This window comes from Mus musculus, chromosome 14 (genome assembly GCF_000001635.26).
Source record: "Mus musculus strain C57BL/6J chromosome 14, GRCm38.p6 C57BL/6J".
NCBI lineage: Eukaryota > Metazoa > Chordata > Mammalia > Rodentia > Muridae > Mus > Mus musculus.
The window spans coordinates 103,012,742-103,035,399 of NC_000080.6; the positions used below are offsets into that span (position 1 = coordinate 103,012,742).

The window sequence follows — 22,658 nt, forward strand, 5'->3', positions numbered from 1 at the left end:
GTTCTCCTGAGTTCTCAGGAACTGTGGGTCTGAAGGAGCCCGCTCTGGTGTGGGAGTCCTGTATTGCCCTTCCTCCCAAGTCACCAAGGCCACTCCCTTAAGTCCCCCTGAGGTGGAACTATACCAAGTCTGTCCCCTTTCCCTGGAAGTTCCCTCAGCCAGCAGCATCCTTTCCTCCTGTGCTCCACCTAAACTGTTTCTCCTGTTCCTTTTCCCTCCAGATCGCTACACAATGTCATGTCTCCTGAGACTTCCTCTGGGGCCTTCCAGGCAGAAGTATGATCCTTCTCTGGGTGAGTCCTCAGCCCCCTCTACTGCAACACAGTTACATTTTAAGTTGGTTCACGTGATAAACAAACTTAAGGGGCACTTACTGCAGAGTAGACACTGTATCCAGTCTTTCCAGTCCTGGGAACACAGAGTGACAATTGGCATACGGGATCTATTGTCAACAAGCTTAAAAGCTAGAGGAGAAGACAGAAACACTGACACGGGTGGGCTAGGCGAGTCTGGGGAAGCTTTAAGGAGGCACTGAGTATGGAGACAGGAGGGGCCAGGTGATGTGGTGTCTGAGGAACAGAAACCATGGAGTGCCTAGAGGAGTCTAGTGAGAGAGGCTGGGAAAGGAAGTTAGAGGAGTCCAGTGCTGGCTGCAGGGGACCTACGTTGTGGCGCGAGGAGGGCTGGGGCTGGGCTCAGGATTCTGAAGTTACACTGCCTCCAAGTCTGTCCATTTACCAAGTGGGAGCAGGACAATTAATTATGCTTTTCTCTGTCTCCTTTTCCTCCATCTATAAACAGGATGTACACATCTCACTGGGTTATGTGAATATAGTTATAAGTTGATATAAAAGCTTTAAGACTAGTAGCCCACACTGTTTTTTGATGAATATTCATCATCCTCTAATAGCTATTCATCATCACTATTATTGGTTTCTGTCTTATTTGATGTTTTCAGCTTCCTGGGGACAGGAACTCTCCATCTTCAACATCTAACTCTAGCATATAATTTCTAATAGACACACCCAAAATATGTGCAGAACAAAAATTTCCCATGGGGAGTTCCCATGTGGCTAGATGGTTTGTTGTAATACTAAGCAGTTGGGGTTCTGACCCATTGAGTCTCGGGTTTGATTTGTGTGTTCCTCTGTGATGGTTTGTGTATGCTTGGCCCAGAGAGTGGCCCTATTAGGAAGCATGGCCTTGTTGGAGTAGGTGTGTCACTGTGTGTTCGTTTAAGTCCCTCACCTTAGCTGCCTGAAAGCCAGGCTTCCACCAGGAGCCTTCAGATGAAGATGGAGAACTCTCAGCAACTTCTGCACCATGCCTGCCTCGATGCTGCCATGCTCCTGCCTTGATGATAATGGACTGAACCTCTGAACCTGTAAGCCAGCCCCCAATTAAGTGTTGTCCTTATAAGAGTTGCCTTGGTCATGGTGTCAGTTCACAGCAGTAAAACCCTAACTAAGACATCCTCTAATGTAATAAAAAGCTATTTTTGTTATTCCACATACTCATAAAACTCTAGAGGTGGCAAGATGGTGGCAGCCATCCACTTCAAAATCTTGATTAATGTAAGAACTTGTCCAACCTCTGCAGCGCTCATCTCTGCTTTAGCATCTTGGTGAAAGACAACTTGCCTTCAGCAGCTCATTTCTCCATTACTATAGGCCTTTAGTATGGTGGAGGGCTTAAGGGGTTTTATTTTTTACTTTGTATTGATTATTTATGAATCTCACACCATGCACCTCAGTCCCACTCAACCCCCCCCCAAAATCCCTCCACATCTGCCCTCTGCCTCTGCAAGCTACCCCTCCCACCAAAGAAACAAACAAACAAACAAAAACCCAAAAATACAAACAACAAAAACAAACAAACAAACAAAACATCTCACCGTAGAAGCTGTGGTGTGTCACAGTGTGTCGCAGTGTGTCACACAGTGTGCCCTTTTGCCCAAACAGCTTTACTTGCAGAAATTCACCGCCGGGAGTTGGTCTGGTCTGAGCCCCTGGCTTCCCCTACACTATCAATACTGGATCTATATCGGGACTCCATTCAAGCATCCTGTGCCATGGAGACCCTGCAGCCTTAGTTGTGCAGGGACTGCCCCTTCTTGCACTCTAGCAGTTCATAGATGGGGTAGAGGTTGGGGTGGACCACCTCAAAGTCCTGGATTTGGGCCTGGGTGATAGCCGAGCTGCTTGGCACAACAGCTCTCTTGTGCCCACAGAGCCAGCCTTCCCACTTTGCATAAGTAGGGGGCCGGCACCCACCCACGCCACCAAGGCCAGCTCTCCCATACTGCCTAGGTGGAAGCCTGGCCCACTTCTCCCAAGTGTGGCAGTCAATAAAGAGGTGGCCAGCTTGCATAGCCCTTGGACATCAATGTGGCCACAGAAGGCAGACCAGACCAGACCATGGATATCCTCATGGCCTTTGGTGGCCAGACAGAGCCTTGCTGTTGCAAGACCACAGACCCAGACAAGGCCAGCAGCAGAACAGGCCAGGACTTCACCATGGCCTCTGGTGGCAGCTCAGGCTACTCACATCATACTGGTCCTCACCACCCTTGCTTTTCCAATTTTTTCTCTCATCATACTACAACACTAACTGTTCTTATCTCCCATTTCTCCACCATGTCTGTACACCATGTCAGCCCTCTGAGTGTCACCCCAAGCCTATATAGTTCTTAATGTTGTGAATAAGAAACCAACCCCCCACCAACCTGGCCCTAATTCTAACCTTACAGAGCCACAGCCTGAACAGCTGCTTCTATCCCTTTGAGGAGCAAACAGTCCTTCAAGTTACTGAAGACAATTGCATTTTAGGATTTAAAAACATCAACAGGTCAAAAAACCTAACACTGTTACCAGTTACCTCAGACTTCCATACAAGAACACCATAGACTGAGCCATTAAAGTGCATATGTGTATTCTTTCCCGGGTTTCAAACAGCAAGTTCAAACTCAAGGTGGCTATCAGAGGAGCCATCTCTAGGGAATATAACTCAGAAAAGAGCTTGCCTAGCTTGCACGACGTCCTAGATTAGATTCCAGCCCTGTATAAACCAGGTGTAATGTTGTATGCCTGTAATCCCACCACTCAGGAAGATTGGAAATTCAAGGTCACCCTTGTGCTACAAGAATCTGTCTGCCTCAGATACTGTGAGAGCCTGGGTCAAACAAACAAAGAACCAAACAAAAACAATTCTGATACAAGTGAGGTGCTGGACAGTACAGTTCAGACCATCAACTGTCTGAGCTCTGTACTGGTTTGCACAAAGGCGGACATTCCCAGACTAACAAGCCCAGAAATGAAATCAGCCATCCGAGGGAGTTAGAAATTGTGGTATTCATGGAAAGGAAGTCACAGTAATAAGTTCCGCCTGTGGCCAACTGAAACACCAAGAGTGTTTGTATTCTGCTTCCTAATAACCCAATAAGAGAACTGGAAAAGGAAACTGACCTGGGTTTAACACTTATCCTCTGATTTTCTCAGTATCCTTCCCGAGGTCACAGACTTTTCAGTTTGGTCTGGAAAAGATCACCAGTTGTGTGCTTGGTTGGTTTGTTTATATTCTTGTTGAGATGGCTCTCCTATAACTCAGGCTACCCTCACACTCATTGCGTGGATGAGGCTACCCTTGAATAGCTGACCCTCCTGCCTCTAGCTCCCAAGTACTAAGCAGGCATGTGCCACCCCACCAGCTCAGCAGTTTTGCCTTGGTTTGTTTCTTCTGTAAATTTGACTAGAATGGTTGGTAAAAATTCATCCAAGACTCTAGAAGACAACAGCGTATCTATACGCTGTCCAAGAAGCCCCATCTTAAAGTGAAGGGTAAGATGGAGATTGTTTCAACCATTCGGAAGCTTCTCTGTACCGTCAAAATACGATCTATCACAAAGACTTTTATTGAAATCCTCGTGAATGACAACCCCAGTTTTGTAGGAATGAGGGTCATATGGAGAAAGTATTTATAGTTTTCACAAATTATCAAAGAGATCCAAAAACCACATTTTCACCAGAACCCTGAGAGCCAGTGCCTGTTCAGACTGCAGAACTTGACAGCTTTAACCAAGACTCAAACTCAGGCATTTCAATATCAAAGTCTTCGGAAACATACAGAAGAGCTTAACGTCTGAAATATATGCCATAGGCACTATATTTGGATGCCTAATTAGTCAGCTTCATGTCCAGATCCATCCCAAATTAGCCAAAGATTCTGCTGTAAGAGACAGAGGAGGAGGAGAGGAGTGGAAGCACTGAGTTACCTCTTAGGTGGAGCCCAACTCCTGCCCCACCACCAGTGCGAGAGGGTGAATAAGAGAACTTCCACATGGATGCCCCATTTTGACATCGACATGGCTGTCTGTATGCGTTGATAACAAGCAGGTAAAGATAGAACCTACAAAAGACCTTCAAACACATCTGTTTCCTGGGCACTTTGGGTGCTACAGCAGTAACACTACGTCAGCAATGACCCTGCCTGCCTTTTGCTGATAATATCACCTGCTGCAAGCTGCAGGGCATCCTTTGATGTAACACTGAACACTTCCTGCGTCAGAACAATGATAGAGCATCCTTTGAGGGAAACAGCAAACACTTCCACATTTCAGCTACTTTGGCAGCATTCTCTAATGGCACACTGTTATACAATCCATGGAGAACTGGTCCAGTAAGAACAGAAAGGGGGCTCTTTGAGGAGAAAGAGGGAATCTCCACAGAGAGATAGAGAAGAGCAAGGAAAGATAATGATGGTGAGGGAGACAGTGAAAGACTATATTATATACGTATGAGGGCCTGGGGAAAGTGGAGACAGGAAGATAGACCAGTAGGATTTGTTAGCAGCCATTCTAGTTCCAGGTTCATTGAGAGACCCGTGCCAGGAGAACAAGGCAGAGAGAGTTAAAGCAGAACAGCTCACATGGATGCCTGCACACACATGCTTGTGTGTGTACACACACACACACAGGTGCACACACACACAGGTGTACACATGAGTGCACACATAAACACACACACACACACAGGTGTACACATGAGTGCACACATAAACACACACACACACACACAGGGCAGGGAAGGGAGAGGAAGCCAACCTATGCCAACGAGTGATTATGAAAAGCAGGCTTGATGACATGGAAGAAAATAGAAGAATAGCTGTCACTTAAACGAGCTATGCCCGTGATCCCCAGACACCTTGCCCCTCAGAGCTGCTGCTCATGGATTCTCATTGCCCCATCTTCTGAGCTTGCTCCTCACTGGGCGCTTTCCCTGCTCTCTCCTCTGGGAAACTCATCACAGTTTCTTATGCGCAGCCTGCCTGCCCTGTCTCTCGAGATGCATTTTCTGTATATCTTTAAAAAATGGTCCTCAAGTTTCTCTGCTGTGACCATTGTTAAAGCCTCTTATCAGGGAGACAACAGCCTCCATGAGACAAGCATTTCCTCCGGCATCATTTTCTATCAAATTTCAGAAGGGGCATGGAGGGACCGTTCCTTCACGGAGGAAAAAGAAATAGATGACTTGTTAGGCAGATAAGCCTGAAACATCATTGTGTCATTGCAAACCCAGGAGGAATAGGAGGAGCCAAGGGGTCTTGAACCCAGGACGATGGTTTAGAAAATAAGGAACATAACTCTTGGGGCCATGGTAAAAGGCTGATGCTGGCAACAGTCTGATGCTAGAAACCATATACCAGAAGGAATATATGTCTCTGCTTGGATATATATATATAAAACAACAACCTGAAACTTGGTATCTGATATCCCTAGCCTGGGGATAACACAATTGCTTGCTTCCTCTCCCCAAAGTACAGGAAGGGAAAGGATGGAGGGGCCCCAGAGTCAATTGAAATTCAACTTCTGTCATTTAGCAGAATGGAGATTCAAAGAGAAATACATTCAGTTGTTCTTATGTGTGTATGTATTGATGTATGTATGTATGTATGTATGTATGTATGTATGTATGTATGTGGATGTATATGTGTGTGTGTGTGTGTGTGTGTGTGTGTGTGTGTGTGTGTGTGTGTGTGTGTATGTGTGTGTGTATTGATGTATATGTGGGTTATTATGCATGTATATCTGTAGCAAAGTTGAAAATTCTCTAAGACTGTAACAGTTCAGAAAAGATGGTCACTGTGAATGTTTGCTGAAGATGAACTGATGCGGACCTCTTTCTTGAGTCTCCAATACAAGGCCTATGGCCTCTGTATCCACATCCACACAACTTACTTGAATTTCTCCATTTTATTAAATTGACCCCCTGGACCCCGGACTCAACTTCCTGGAGCACTCCTATCTTAGTTAAGGTCTTACAGCTGTGAGGAGACACCACGACCAAGGCAACTCTTATAAAGGCAAACATTTAACTGGGGCTGGCTTATAATTTCAGATGTTTAGTCCATTTTCGACATGGCAGGAAGCATGGAAGAATATGGGGAGACATGGTGCTGGAGAAGGAGCTAAGAGTTTTACATCTTGATCCAAAGATAGCCAGGAGGAGGCCCTTTGTACTGGGCATAGGAGTACATCGGATCTTCCTATGCCTGAGCAAAAGAGATCTCAGAACCTACCTACACAGTGACACACTTCCTCCAACAAGGCCACACCTAATAGTGCCACTCCCTATGGCAAAGCATTCAAACACAAGAATCTATGAGGACCAAACCTATCCAAACTACCCCAACTCCCAACCTTTGCTGTGGCAGGTTCTTCCCCATCATAGTGCTCATTGCTCCCAAATGAGCCTACTGTCCTTGAAAGAACTATTCTGTGCATGTTGTTCAGGTTGACAAAGGCTTCGCTTCAGTTCAAAGTGTCTGAAGCTCTTGAGATCATCTGTGGTGGGGTCATCTCTGTGTTCCCTTCAATAGGCAACATGTTGGATTTACTATGATTCTCCTCTGACATACCATCTCCCACAGACCCATCAGTGCTCCCCAGCAAAAACAAGAATGAAACTAGGAACTTAAGGTACTTAAGTGCTTTTAATCCTCTTTAGTTATAAAAGCCAATCTAAATCCAGCGGAGATCTCCAGACATCTGCTCTTAAAACTTTGCCTCAATGCTCCACTGCCATGAAATCCTAAGAAAATAGTCACCATTCTACTTCCCAGAACTTCAGGTGAGAGACCAGATCCTGGGTTCAGACTCCATCTTAGAGAACCTGACCTAAGGTTGAGCTAAGTTAACCAACAAGACAGCACCTAGCACCAGTTTCCAGGTTATTCCCCAACAAACTTTCAACTATCACTAGTTTCCAGGTTACTCTCTAACAAAGCCCACCCCTGGCACTTCACTTACTAGCAACTACCAATCTAGAGGAAAGCAGAAGCTAAGTTTATAGTTTGGCTCCCAGCACCAGCCAATTATTTCAAGGGCAACAAAATTCCATAACAGCCCCCCAATCAGATGTGTGCCAGGCTAGAAACCTCTTCACTTGCTTGCCTGCCTCTATAAATGCTTACTTAAGACTGAGCTTGGGGCTTCACCCTCCTGTCCTGCTGCATCAGGGTTGGCAGGGAGCCCAAGCTCGAGCTTGAATAAAAAGACCTAACGGGAAAAGTGTGAGAGAGATTTCAGAGAGTCTTCTTTTCTCCCTGGCATTAGGCTACTCTGCACAGGTGCATATTAGGAATCTTTTGAATTGTTTGGGGCCCATTCTTCTGTGTCACAGCCTAAGATAGTGTTCTTGGAGTGCTATTCTGGAATCTCCACATGGGGACCGTCAAGGAACTTTGAAAAAAATGAAAATTCTCAGACTCTTCTAAAGACCCTTGTCCTTATTTTTAATTGTTGTTGCTGTTGTTGCTGTTGTTGCTGTTGTTGTTGTTGTTGTTGTTGTTGTTGTTGTTGTTTAGACAGTGTGTTACAACATACAGGCAGCATGAGAGCCATGTTTTCATTTTTGCTCCGGTTTCTCATTAATTCTGCTCTGGATTTAAAGCCATGCAAATTAAGAACACAATAGGCAGGACGACTGAGAGGTTGGCAACTTCAGGGGAAAATATAAGTCTTCCTAGTCACCCACAGCTCTATAAATAATTCCTCATGAACCAGCTTTGCTCTTCAAGATGAACTTGTATGAACCATTCTTTGTCTTTTGATGCTACCCTGGTCAAAATCAGAATGAATCAGATGTTAGTTTTATATGTCCCTGAAAAAAAAAAAATCACACCACACACTACTGTATGTAAAGGTCCTAAAATAAGGCCTTGAATATGCTGCTTCCTCTTCTGTTGTATTGCTTTGAGAAGTGCTGAGGACAGCATACAATGGCAGGGGCTGCCAGCAGTAGACCAGGATGGAGACATCTCAGAAGCCAGCAGTAACTCCTTGTAGACAAGGATGGCATCTGGGACCCTGAGAAGCAGGAGACACATCCCTCCAGGGGAACCCACCATCTGAAATAAGGGACGGCCTACAGAAGGCTGGGGTGGAGACATCTCAGTAGCCTGAGGCACCTCTTTGTAAAAAGCAGTTGTTTCTATTTCTTCTAACCTTAGTCTTGGACAACAGCTGTATAGATTTCATTCATGCGTGACTGCTTTTCAGTTGGCCTTGGTGTGCCTAATTATTCTATTATATCTGACTTTCTTACTTCTTTCTCCTGCTCTGGTGAATTCTGTGAAACTAGATGTTCCTTGATGTAATGATTCTTAAACAATTAAAAATTGAGGCATGGGGCACAGCACAGTCCTAATGGCCCAAGTGTATGCTGTGTGTTCTCACCTTGAAACAATGTAAGAGGTGCACAATGGTAGTTCCAGATTAATGTTTGACTTGCAAAGAAATTTTGAAGAAACTATTAGTAAATGAATTAGAGCCAACATTGGGACCCCCAAGAAAGGAAAAAACTATTGAAGTTATGAAATAAGCCTTGCACAACAATTAAGAGTGGTTCCTGGATAAGCAAGTATAGAATACACAAAAACTAACTCAGAACACTGGAACTCTTAGGAGTCATTGTGTGCAATGTACAGAAGCAGAAAGCTAGCGGAACTACTGAGTTAAGGGTAAACTTGATTCTTTCTGGTCACTGCCTGGCAGCTTTGCCCATGTCATTTATCATTAGAGCTTCACAGAAAAATGCAAGTAGCTGACCTTGGAGCTCTGAGCTCTGAAGTATAATAAACCAAAAGTTAAAGTTTAAATAATAAGTTTGCAATTATTATTATTATTTGGCTACAGGCCTGGGAATGGGGAAGTTTGAAACTTTATAACAATTATAATTTAACTTTATTAAAAATTATAATTCTTGATTCTTTGTGGGATGTGGTTATGGTTTTGAATTTGATTTGGCAATGATTATACAATGTCTTTTTTCTATCACTTTTGGAGTAACAATAAAAGACTATGACTAGAAAAAGGTGAGAGACCCTTGGAAGAGAGTGTGAAGAGTGAGAGAAGGGAGAATGTGAGGTGTGTATGGAGAGTGTGTGAGTGATGTGTGTGAAGAGTGTGTGTGACAGTGAAAGGGGTATACACAGAGGTGTGTATGAGTGTGAGAGCTTGAGAAGAGAAAAGCACACAGGAGAAAAAACAGTGCACAGAGAATGTAGTGTGTTCAGGCTTACGCTGCAAGCAAACAAGCAAGAGAGAGTAAGAGAAAAAAAGAGAGAAAGGTTAAGCCTTGAAAAGTTGCCTGTCAGTTTGTACCCAAAAGGTAGTCCGTGTATTTTTATTATGTGCCTTCCAGATATCCCTGCTTCCAGTTGAGAACTCCGATCCTGTGTCGAGGCTGGACCCTGACGAAGAAGGAGAAGATTTAAAGAGACACCTGCTCATCACACATCATGGGGTACTGACAGACTAAAGATACAATTCTACCAGGTCCAGTTTGTTGAACTCATATATTTTATTGAGGCTAGATACAGGAGTAACTGTGACTCAAAAACAGCTGAATTACCAAAAGTCCCATCCCAACATGGATCCGACTCAGTTATGTGTGTGTGTGTGTGTGTGTGTATGAATGGCTTACAGGCTATGGTCCAACTAGTCCAACAATGAGTTAGTACTAATGGAATGTTCAAGAATCCAGTATTTGTTCAGTCCACCAGGCTAGATGTCTCAGATAACCTTCAGTTATGCTGGAATCCCAAAGAAGAAGGCTCTAATAACAATGAACGAATGGACTTGCCAGCAAGAACAAAAACAAGCAGGCAAAGAAAGTTTCCTTCTTCTATGTCCTTTAGATAGGCTGCCAGCAGAAGGGGTGGCCCAGATTAAAGGTATATCTTACCACCTCAAAGATCCAAATTAAAAGCTGGTCTTCCCACTTCAAATTATTTAATTAATAAAAAACTCTCTCACAGGTAAACCCAGCCATTCAGGTTTTAGTACACTCCATATATAGTCAAATTGACAACCAAGAATAACCATCACAGGACACCAAGGCAGAACTTCAAACAACTAAGCATATCCTGTCCATAGTCAAGAGCGTATATCTTCACAGAGAAAAGAACACATGCATATTCATTTGCTTTATTTCTTATGCTCACAAATATATGTTTGCATAGAGACGTGAGCACACACATACTCACTTGCTTTATTGCTTGTGCTCATTTCCATACCCCTGCTTTTATATAGTTCTGATCACACTACTAAGGGAATGATGCCACCCAGAGTGGGCTAGGTTTTTCTCCATGAATTAATATAATTGTGGTAATCTTCCACAGACATGCCAACCCAATCCAGACCATCCCTCATGAAGACTTCCTTTCTAGTGAATCTAGGTTGGGATAAGTTGACAGTTAAAGCTAACCATTACAGGATTTGTTTATTTATCTGTTTGTTTTTAATCATCTCTTTGCTACATCAACTCTAGCTTTTTACTATTTACCTTAAGAGTCTTCTTTTACATCTAATCAACCATATATTCCTAGGCTTAATTCAAACGATAAGATATTGATTCAGCATAAGAATAAGACACCCACAAACTGTTTCCAATGACCACTCCAAAATTCTAAAAAGTATACCATGGACATAGAAACACAGCTTGGGCCATCACATCTGGAGAAGAACTACAAGTCATCTATTTTCTGACTCAAATTTAACCTTTTATCAGATGTTCGCTGAAATAGAAGCCTTATAAGTATGTGCTGGCTGATATGTGCCCAAAGGTTGCAAGAACTTGAAGATGGATGATTACAATGGGGATTTCAAAGGGGAACAAAGAAAAAGTAGTGATCAAAGGTCCACACTGACACCACTCACTTTCCTGGTTTGCTGGTTTGCTGGTTTACTCACAAGACTACTTAGCCTCCGTAATCACATGAGACCGTTCCCACACTAAATCTCTCATACATTTATTGCTAAGATATAAGCTCCCCAGAGGTGTGACAGTACTAAGAAGACATGATCTTTCAAAGATGGGACCATGGCAGGACATTAGGGGCATGCCCTTCTAAATGACTGATGCAGTCCCAGTAATTGCTCTCTGGCTTTCTATTGATCTGTTTGGGTCCTTGTCCTCATACTGACTCACACGATTGTAGTGCTATCTTCCACTCATGGATAGTCTTCAACAGAACTAAGCCAATGCATCATGGCAAGCTCTTGATTTCCTATTACTGTTAACTAAATAATGTTCTTTATCAGGTACTCAGCCTCGGATATTTTGTTATATAACAACATGAATCAGACATCTTGTCGTTGACATCTACATGTTCTGTTGATTCTCTTTGTCTAAATAAAACTGCCTAATAAACCCTCTCACAGTTTCATTCTGGTTACATCCCTAGAAACCAACATCTAATTACTCATATGGCTTCCTAGCTCCATGTCCATTGGGGGCAATCCAATGAAAGCATTTGACCTTCATTGGAAAGAAACATCTAAAGTATAAAAATACATTGACATCCTCTCTATCTACTCACCAGCCTGAGCCCTTACTCTGGTGGCAGAACACCCCTGGAGCCTCCTTACTCAGAGATGGACCCAGCACAGCCATGCAGGTGACTAGGAAGACCTATTTTGAGGCCATGCTTGCTGGAGCAGCTGCTTATCTGAAGTCCCCTCATCATTGCCAACGGCAAATGGTTGCACTCCCTAGACACGTTCTTAGGATGAAACTGCTCCTTAAAATTCCCATGGAGACAGAAGATTCCTGAGCCCCTGGGTGAGGTTCTGATTGCTCAATTTAGGATATGAGGTGGTAGTGTCACAGAGACTTGATGTGTCAAAGTTATGAGATATGAGGGGGATGCCCACCTGCTCAGAGGAGACGGGAAGGGGAGTCGGAGAAGAATTGTGGGAGTGAGTGACCAGGATGGGGACAGTGAGTGGGATGTAAAGTGAATAAAGATAGATAGATAGATAGATAGATAGATAGATAGATAGATAGATAGATAGATAGATAGATAAAATAATTTGCTAGTATAAGGAAGAATATATCTGTTGGTGTCCCTTTATATTTCATACCATTAAAAATGTTTTTAATGGTTTTTTTTTTAAAAAGATATGCAAGCAAGGTAAACAAGACCTAAAAAGTATAACATAAATATATATATATGCAAATGCAGAAGAGATTAAATTTGATGGAGATCCAGCCCTACACAAACAACTACAGCAAAGTAAGGAATGCTGAGAGATTGAGAAGAGGAGCATTCTTTCCCCCAAGGAGGAGCCCCCTGGATGGTTGTTCAATACCGAGCAGTTAGCAGATTGTATTTTCATATCTGTGTACATGTATATAACAATTTTTTAAAAATTTAAGAAAGTGGAAAGAATTGGAAGAAGGAAATGACATAGAAAGAAATGTTTTAGTTATATCTTTTTTTTAATCCTTAAAATTAAAAGGAAAGAAAGATGTGTAGGCAGAAATACTACTCCCATGACTAAAATGTGATTTTTTAACTATCCAAAGTACAGCAGAATAAGGTAGGAACTTGCAACTCCCGTACTCTCCCAGAGTCCACATGTATTCATTCACACTCCTATCCAATCAGCAGCTAGAATGTGTCTGGTAACAGGCACTGAAGATCCAAAGACAGAGGATATGAAACCCACTTACCCTACAGACTTGCCCTAGTCAGGGTTCTTCAGAAAATCAGAGGCCATGCTGGTTTGAATGTGTGCATGTAAGTGCAGAAACAAATGCTTTTTTTTTACCCAATCATGGGAAGTCCAAAAACTTCAGTGCAACTCAACAGGGTAGAGGACCAGGAAAGAGTTGATGTGTCGCGTTTTATTCCAAAGGCAGACAGGAAGAAGAATGTCTGTTCTATAGGGAACTTCATCTTTTTTTATAAGCCCTTCAACTGGTTAGGAAAGACCCACTTTTCTGACCCCACTAGGGTCATGAGAGCAGGAGAGTAGGCTTTGTCCCTTGCTGGCTGCATAGATGGACCATTGGGGACAGGACAGGAGACTTCAACCAAGTGGTACAGGTACAAAAGAGTTGGTTGGCTAACCAGATCAAGATAGCTCTCAGACCCAGATCCAGATTACCTCAGCATCTTCCCAACGATGAACTGCTGGAGTGCATAAAGGAACCAGTTCTACAGATCCAAAACTATAGGATCTCCATGGCCCAGGGCAACAACAGGATATTCAAGTGGTTATCCAAGGTTATCCAAGAGATTATCTGAGAGGTCCCAGTATTGGTTATGTAGCAGAAGCCAAAGGCCTTGAACTACACCAATGAGCTATTGCGATGAGCATTTGCAATATACTCTGTGACACACTGTGACACACTACAGCTTCTGCTTGAGATTTATTGTTCTATTTTGGAGGAATGTTGCAAGGGTAAAGGGTGGGTAAGAAGGGATGCACATACACATACATATACATTTAGATATATGTTGCAGTAAATCTTCAACCCAAATAAGCCCGTGCAAAGAAAACACAACTTAATTAATATGAATACAAGCTGCACGCCTAGATTGGGCAGATCTACCACTACACTATGTATTTCCTCAGCTATAAGACCACTTATAACTTGCTGTTTCTCCAGGCCACGTGCTTCTGCTCCATTTTCCTTCTACTTCCTCCTCCTCTATCGTTCTCCCTTCTCCAGTCTCCTCCTTCTCCCCCAAACTTTTCAGCTCCACCTTCACTTTCACTGCCCAATCCCTGGCCTTTATTTTACAAGTTAACATGGGGAAAAGGTTCACAAGAAGTCCCCTGAGTACGTGATTCACTCCTCGTCATAGGCAGCCCCTCTTGGGAAAGCAGAATTAGTATCAAAATACAAACAACAAACACCAGGAAAATCCACAACACATATACATATACATATACATATACATACACATACACATACACATACACATACACATACACATACACATACACATACACATACACATACATATACATATACATATTCATGTATATATACCAATGAAACCAGCTGTCTTAGTTAGGGTTTTACTGCTGTGAACAGACACCATGACCAAGGCAACTCTTATAAGGATAACACTTAATTGGCCTGGCTTACAGGTTCAGAGGTTCAGTCCAGTATCCTCAAGGCAGAAACATAGCAACACCCAGACAGGCATGGTGCAGGAGTTGCTGAGAGTTCTACATCTTCATCTGAAGACTGCTAGCAGGCTGACCTCTAGGCAGCTAGGATGAGGGTCTTAAAGCCCACGCCCACAGTGACAAACCTATCCCAACAAGACCACATCTCCAAATAGTGCCACTCTCTGAGCCAAGCATATTCAAACCATAACACCAGCTATTTCATATGTCAACCAAAACATGATTAATTTAGAAATCTATTTACTGTGCCATAGCACTTCACTGTAAAGTCTGTTCAACCAAGAAGTTTCCAGAAAAGGAAGATACATGTGCAAGTACAAACTTGTGAACCTTTGGGTCTCTTTTAGGAAATGCCTACTAAAAAGCAACTATAGGCATTAAGGAAAGAGAGGAGAAAGAAGAAAAGAAGGAAGAAAGGAGAGACAGGTAGAAAGGAAGGGAGATTGCCTTTGCCTTCTGGTTTCCCTTCCCCCTAACCTCAACCATTTGCCAAAAGGAAGCCCCAGCTCCCACCCACAAGAATCCTAAGGCCAAGTAGTACCTGTTTCTATGGAAATAGATACCCAGGGACAGAAGCTGGTTTCCACAGTCCCCTGAGCCAGACTTACTCCCCTAACTCTTAACTCCAGCCCATAGGAATCAATCTACACAAAGCCAGCCTTCCTGTGCAATGCCTGAGCACTTCCTTGTGGTGTTCATCCCATCCTGGGAGCACGGTGAGCCTCCTGAGTGCTTCCTCTAGGTCTTCATCATCCCCCCAGGGAGCATAGTGAGTGGGTTTTGGAGCCACCCCTTTCCTCTCTGATACCGTCTCAGAAGGCAATGAGGAGGCTTACTGTCTTAGTTAGGTCTTACTGCTGTGAACAGACACTATGACCAAGGCAAGTCTTATAAAAAAAACAACATTTAATTAGGTCTGACTTACAGGTTCAGAGGTTCAGTCCATTATCATCAAGGTGGGAGCATGGCAGCATCCAGGCAGGCATGGCGCAGGCAGAGCTGAGAGTTCTATGTCTTCATCCAAAGGCTTCTAATGGAAGTCTGACTTCCAGGCAACTAGGGTGAGGGTCTTAAGCCCACACCCACAGTGACACACCCAATCCAACCAGGTCACACCTATTCCAACAAGGCCACACTTCCCAATGGTGCCACTCCCTGGTCCAAGAATATACAAATCGTCACACTAATTGATCCTATTGACAGCACAGGAAGGTTCCTCTCCCCTTTCCCCTCCTTTTCCTTAACTCACTCATTTTAGAAACTAGAGTTTCAACGTTCTCTCTCTCTCTCCTGCCCTCCATCCTGTCCTCCCTCTATCCCTCCCCCCCCCTCTCTCTCTTTCTTTCTCTCTCTCTCTGGAAAAGCAGGAGCCTGACTTCTATGGATGACTATAAACCCCAAGGAGCTTGTTTTCCCTCTCAGTAAAGCCAGTACCTGAAAATCTTGGTCACCTCCATAGTCCTGTGGGGTTAAGATGGACAGCGTAGCACGTGCTTGTGAAGTCCTCTTCTTTGAGGGCTAGTTGTTTACCTTGACAGTGTGCATACAAAAGGATGTCCTACCTGGCTGTACATTAGAATCGCTTCCCGTCTTTGCTCAGTTGGTAGATTGTCTAAGACATGAGCCACATGCCAGCTTCATACTTTCTCTGTGTGCCTATAGCAAGGGCATCTATGTTGGGAGATTTCCTTATAGTCAGATGCTGCCAGTTTCCTCTCACCCATACCCAGCATCCTTTGTGCAGTGTTTTGCCCCCATACAGAATGTTCTCAGTTGGTTTCAACCATCCCTGTTTTCCCAAACCCAAGAGCAAGGCAAATACTTTTAGTTGATTAAAACAAAATAATAGTGTACCAATTCAATTCATGGTAAGAAAATTCAAAACGTTTGCAAACTATCCTAAATTAACTGCTAAACAAAAGGAAAACAGAATAACATGCTTCCTTTCCTCTGTAGTGAGTGTCAGTTGGTGTCTAGAACAAGGGCTGGTAAAATACTCAGCCCCACATGAATCATCACAGCACACACTCCAAGGCTCCGAGAACACTTGATGGAAGAAAGATGGGGAATGTCCTGCAGGTGCCTTCTGGGTGAGACATGACCATTACTCTCATGAACTCCATATAGTTGTGGTTACCCACACAAGACTTACACAAGACTGGCTCTGTCTGTCAGTATTTCTTCATGGAGGAGGGAAGAGCTCGTGACACCTGCTCCTTCCTGGTAGATGACTGACAGATAATGGTGGAGAGAGGAGAAGCTACTTTCTTCAGTGTTATAGCCCTGCATAGGTTGCCCACTGATAACTTCCCACCAAGCTCATATAGGAAACTCTGACAAAACTCAGTGGGTCACACACAAAAGAAGATATCTGAGTAAGAGGGGAACTTCTTGGGGAAAAGGAAGCAAGGTAATGAGACGTGAAAATGACTAAGATGTATTGTAGACAATAATAACATTATCATTGTATTATTGTCAAAAAATAAACATATTTTTAGAGTCTTGAAAAGACAGAGGAGACTATTCTTTGTGAGTAGCAGGTAAATCCACAAGAGGAAGGAGGACAGAGCAACGTGGGAATTCTGCAAAGCAGGATCAGAGTAATCTGTGGAAAGTACCAAGGCCCTAAACCATCATGAGAGATCAGATTGCCATTTCTGTTTTTCTAGAAGTATGAGGAAATACTAAAACACATAGCCCGTGTGTGCACTGTGAGTGGCGACGACAAACATTCCAACAGACAGGAACATCTCTCCCTGGAACGTGGTAACTGGGAGTTTTGCAAATCAGCTCCTTGTGAGAATTTTCTCCTTGCAGTAGGTGAGGAAATACTCAGCCATGTCTTTATAGGATTCCAAAGACAAACCAAAGTTCCACTCTACTAAAGTTCCCTCCAGGAGACCAGTGAGTTTCCTGGCCTTATTCACAAAGTATGGGTGCAGGGCTACTGATAGGACCAATGAGTGACCCCCCCATCCCTACCCCTGAAAAGCAAGTGTACTGTAAAAGCCTTTATCCATCAGGGATGGTGGCTTCCCCAATAGATAAAGCCCCCCCTCCTCTAATCATCCCCAGCCTACATACAGTAGCCCCTCCCCAAGACTGAGGCCACATTCATTTGGGGTACAGCTGCATAGAGTTGGTTGGGAACAGTGGTTGGATGTGCAGTGAGGATCCATTGACCCTTTCTTTGCCCTTGTTCTATGAGGGGAGGCCAACAGTGAGCAAGCCCAGTGCCTTAGCTTATTCAAACCGCCACACCCAGCTAAGATGATCTTTTGCAAGCAGATACACCTAAACTTTTAAAGATAGCATCTGTTGGAGTCAGAAGATGGTCATGTCCAACACAACTATCATTCCTATGCCGCTCATAGACTGGGCTTGATCATGTAAAAAATGTCACAGGTTTTGACAGGTATGAATCTCACTCATTTATGAAATGAAGCTGTATTTTTTAAGTGTAAAACACAAAACTGAAGAATATATGTTTGCATTGTGATGCAAGTTATTATCATGTCTTCTCTAAAACTAAAGGGCCAGTAAGACAAAGGTAATTTACGTGCACTTACAATAACTAAAGTTATTAAAATAAATGTAATTAGGTAACAGCGAGTGAACTGGAGACTCCTAAGAAGTCTTGTGGCCTGAAGGTCTTTTAAATATTCTTTGGAATGTTAATATGTACTTTGTGAGGTATGAGTATAAAATGAAAGTGGTGCTAGTCATGGCAACCTAGCTACTGTTGTACCCTGGCTAACGCATCTCACTTTAGCTGACTTTGAGAACTTTCCTTATTCCTTAACCAGAACAGGCCTCACGAGCTTTTATAAGTTGTCAGAATCAAAATGGAGTCTCTTTTGTAGATGCCTAATGTAAATAGACATCTAACACCAGTACTGGATTTATGCCTGATGACAACAATTCACAGAAGACAGCCAGAACCAAGACTATACAAGAGCCACTATGGCCTCACACACAAGCATTCTCAAAAAGATGTCTGTTACTGATGTCACCCAAATTACCAATCTTTAAGGCCAAGGAGAGTCTCAAAATATCACAGGTACCATATACCCCATTTTACCTTGAAAACATTCACTGTGCTTCAGTCTCCTTGAGTATGCAGTTAATAATGACACCTATGTTCCCATTGCCATGATTTGCCATTCCCAGAAAAGTGTGTTTGGGGAGAATCTTTCTGATTGTTATTCAAATTGAAGCTACATTTCAATAAGGATGGTCATGGCAGTATAGAGGGCTGGGAAGACTGAGATGTACTACCACAATCAGTCAAGAGTCCATCTCAACACCAGTGATCAGGGTACCATAGGATATAGCACATGGAAGAACAACAAAATCATGTGACATGAGTTATGCCCACGGCATCAGGAGAGAGGTGCTGAGGTGGCACAAGAGACTGATCATAGGAGAAAACTTCGATTTCTGAAGTCATTTTCTCAAAGATATTATTAAGTTGCCGTATCAAAAACTGGAAAAACATAAAACAAAATGTTAACATGGCTGTCGATTTCAGTTTAGATCCCAGGGGCTCCTAAAAGACCCATGTGCCAAAAGCTTAGTCCTCAGGGCAACATTGATAAATGGGGGTAGAGTTTTGTAAAGTAGGACTTTAGAGGGACAGCTTCAGATCACTGAAGGTATGTCCTTGAGGGGGACCCTGAGACTCCAACTCCCTGGCGCTCTTTGTTCACTGACTCGTCCCTTAGCCACTCATGTGAAGGCATTTTTGGTCCATGATACGCTCCCTACGTGATGTTGCTTCCCGATCCAAAGAAACAGGGTGAGCAAATCAGGACATCAACTAGAGATGGCAACAGAACCTTTTTCTCTTCATAAGGTGATGAGCACCATGTATTTTGATACAGTGAGGGAACATTGGCATCACCAAAGCAGGAAATTCATTTAAAGAACTAAATAGCAGAATGGACACAGTGAAGTGATTAGACCATGAAGCCATCCAATCCTATCAGGATACTGAACAGACTCAACTGTAGAGTTGAGGAGGATGAGCACCTAGCCATACAATCTCGCTCATGTGTGCAGAGAGAAATAGATGACAAACTAAATCTATAAACAGTACAAGAAATTTCCTTGAAACTCAATGAAGAAACTTTTGGTGAAGGAAAAGGACTTGACTTTTTAAAAAGTTGACGATGTGATGTGGCAATGTCAAAAGGATGAACCCTGACCTTCCTTTGAGGATCCCTACCAATATTCCGCATGAGCTACACTACCATTGTAAGTTTACATACAGCTCAAATTATCATAACACGCCTTACTTCTATTCTGCCTGCTTCCAGTACAAAAAGCATTGCTGCATAGACTATTTAGAGGGTAAATTTGTTTTTAAATAAGCAAAAGTCCGTTTTATTCTCTTTTTATCAAGTATCCAGCTGCAGATAATCCTTTAACCATTGATAGTTAACTAGGACTCAGTCTGCAGATAATCCCTCAACCATCCATAGTTAACTAGGACTCAACACCACACTATTGCATGCCCCTGAGAGAGCCACCCACAGTACCTTTCTTGAAGGTAGAATAATAATTCTGATGGATTATCAGACGTCTGAGTATCCTCAAACAGGTCTCACAAAACACTGTGCCGAACTGACTGCACCCCAGATGGTTTTATAGCCAGGCATTCATTCATTGGTCCCTATTCTTCACTTTGTAGTCTGGAGACTCAGTTATTTTCTGCAAACCTGTAAAATTCCACCCAAATTTTAATGAATCGGTAAAGAATGCAGAAGGGACACATATGTATGCAAAGCAAACACAGACTCATGACTTCTAACAATGCAAAACTTAATTCAAAGTAAATTCATGCTTTTAACTAAATTTATTTTCCTGCATATGCACTCACAAACACACACACACACACACACACACACACACACACACACACACGTGTGCAAACATATGACTCATTTGCACTGGAAATGAAGAACACTACACTTTATTCTTTCTATTGTGACTGACATAAAAATATCAGCTCTGCAGTGATTCGGTCATCTTTATTTTTATCACCTTTGTTAAAATCTGGTTTCCTTTTCTTCCATAAGGACTGGGGAGTACAGAGCCAGGACAATGACAGGAAGAGGGAGAGAGAGCCAGGGAGCAGGCTGTGACCACTGTCCTCTTAGGGAAACCTGAATCCCTGTACTTTCGCCATCTTCAAAAGGGCTTCCATAAAGACTGTGCCCCAAGTGAACAAACCTAGGCGTGCGGGCGGTTCCTGCCGCTGAGCTTCTAAGACACCAGCTGCTTGCTGCGAACTGAAACCAGGGTCACACAGAGGTTGACTCATCAGGTTTTGCTCAATAGTATCACAGGAAAGAAGATGTCAGAGAAAGGAAACCGAAAAGCAAGCACCCCGCCCCAGGTCAGCAATTCAGACTGCTACAAAATTAAACACATGATTTTTTTCAATTGATGGACTGAGTGTGGCCTAACACCCGCCCCAGTATGAGTAACTCTTACCCAGTCAGAAGCAGGCACTCTAGGACAGATGGTAGTTCTTCCTCCACATTGCGCTTGAGCAGCAAGAAGGGATTTGGGGGTAAGGGTAGGGTAGAGAATCTCCGCCCTTCCTGGGTCTCAGTCTTGCCAGGGTTTGGGTTGGAGCTTCAGCACTGAGTCTGTATTCTCTAGCCTTCAGATTCTTCCTGGCTGCACCCAAGAGATCCCTGGGTCTCCGATTTATCAACTGTTTCTCCCAGGGCCTGTCAGCCTCCACAGTGTTGTGAACCAACCACTGTAATGAGTAAATAACACGCCCCTCCCCCTCTATTCTTTCCTCCCACTCCCCCACATACGCTCACATTCTCCCCCCCCCCCCTCCACCCCATCTCTCATATACACACACACGCGTGCATATATGCATACATATGCCCAGTTCTGTTCCTCTGGAGGACTCTAACACACTCTGAAATAAAGCGTCCAAGGATCAGAAAACCTGGAGATTCTGAGCCACGTGGCTCTGTAACAAGGTCAGTCATGGGGCTTACAATGGCGCCGCCAGTCAGCGAAGATCTCTGAAGATGTGACCAGCAGTGGCTGGAGGCAGTTTCAGTTCCACTCTGTGGGTCCCCACAGGGCTGCAACCAACACTACCTTGTTCAAGGAGACTGATCAACGTAATGGTGTTTTTTCTGGAAAACAAGAGCTCTGGCTGCTATTTTACTCTAAAAGAACAAAGAAATGATGTTTATCAAAAGTTGTAAACGTTTAACCATGTTGATTTATAATGACTGTATAAAAACATTAAGTGGCACATATTGTGATGGGATAGTGATGTTTTGGCATAAGTACACATGTACAATGTTGAAATTAATTAACTATATCCCTCTACTCAAGCACTGATCGATTCTTTTGTGTATGTGTGTGTAGGGGGGCATGCATGGGTGTCCATGCGCACATAGAGGCAAGACACTGACTTTGGATGTCTTACCTCAGTTGGCCTTCACCTTAGTTTTTGAGATAAGATCTCTCTGAGCCTGTACATTTCTGATTGGCTAGATGATCTGGCCAGCAAGCTCTGGGGCTCCTCCTGTCTCCATCTCCAGGGCTGGGGCTACAAGCCTGCACCACCATACTCTGATTTTTATGGGGATGCTGGGGATCCAAACCCAAGCCCTCATGCTTGTATGGCAAGAATTTTACTGACAAAGGGCTTTCCAATAACATCATATACTTACAGTAAAAGCAGTTAAATCCGTTCTCTGGGTTTTTGAAATGTATAATCTATTGCTGTTGTCTATACCTCACTGTTCAACAGCAGACCAGAGCTTGTGCTTGTGACAGTTTGCTCATTCTTGCTTGCTTGTATGTTTGCTTGGGTTTTCTCTTGAGGTTTTCATTGGTGTTGTTTGTTTTCTTTTCTGCCAGAACTTTTTTTTTTTTTGCGCCTACCTAACTAATTTATTTCCCATTGATCAACCTGTCCCCATAGCTTCTCTCTCTTACTCTCTCTCTCCAGCTTCTGACAATCATTTCCCTTTCAATTCCTGTGAGGTCAACTCTTACCACTCCACAGATACTAAGGGCATGCCGCACTTGTCATTCGGGCGGGGTCTTTCTCATATCACAGATCACACTGGTCTCCAGCTACATCCATTTGATCCCTTTTGGGAGGGAGCGAATCCTTAGTGACTGA

General features: G+C 43.4%; 2 long non-coding RNA genes across 2 annotated transcripts in view; one reads left to right on the forward strand and one right to left on the reverse strand.

Moving 5' to 3' along the window:
- The window catches only part of 4933432I03Rik (RIKEN cDNA 4933432I03 gene), a 46,392-nt gene extending 25,330 nt beyond the window's left edge, over positions 1-21,062 (reverse strand). The window contains exons 1-2 of the long non-coding RNA NR_045657.1: positions 20,984-21,062; positions 20,026-20,205 (exon numbers count right to left, since the gene is read on the reverse strand). This is a non-coding gene — a long non-coding RNA (RIKEN cDNA 4933432I03 gene). The remainder of the gene's footprint in view (positions 1-20,025; positions 20,206-20,983) is intronic.
- Gm34643 (predicted gene, 34643) lies at positions 134-11,713 on the forward strand. Its single transcript, NR_166851.1, has 3 exons — positions 134-293; positions 1,241-1,384; positions 9,699-11,713. It is a non-coding gene; the product is annotated as a predicted gene, 34643 (long non-coding RNA).
- Positions 21,063-22,658: the final 1,596 nt, after the last annotated feature.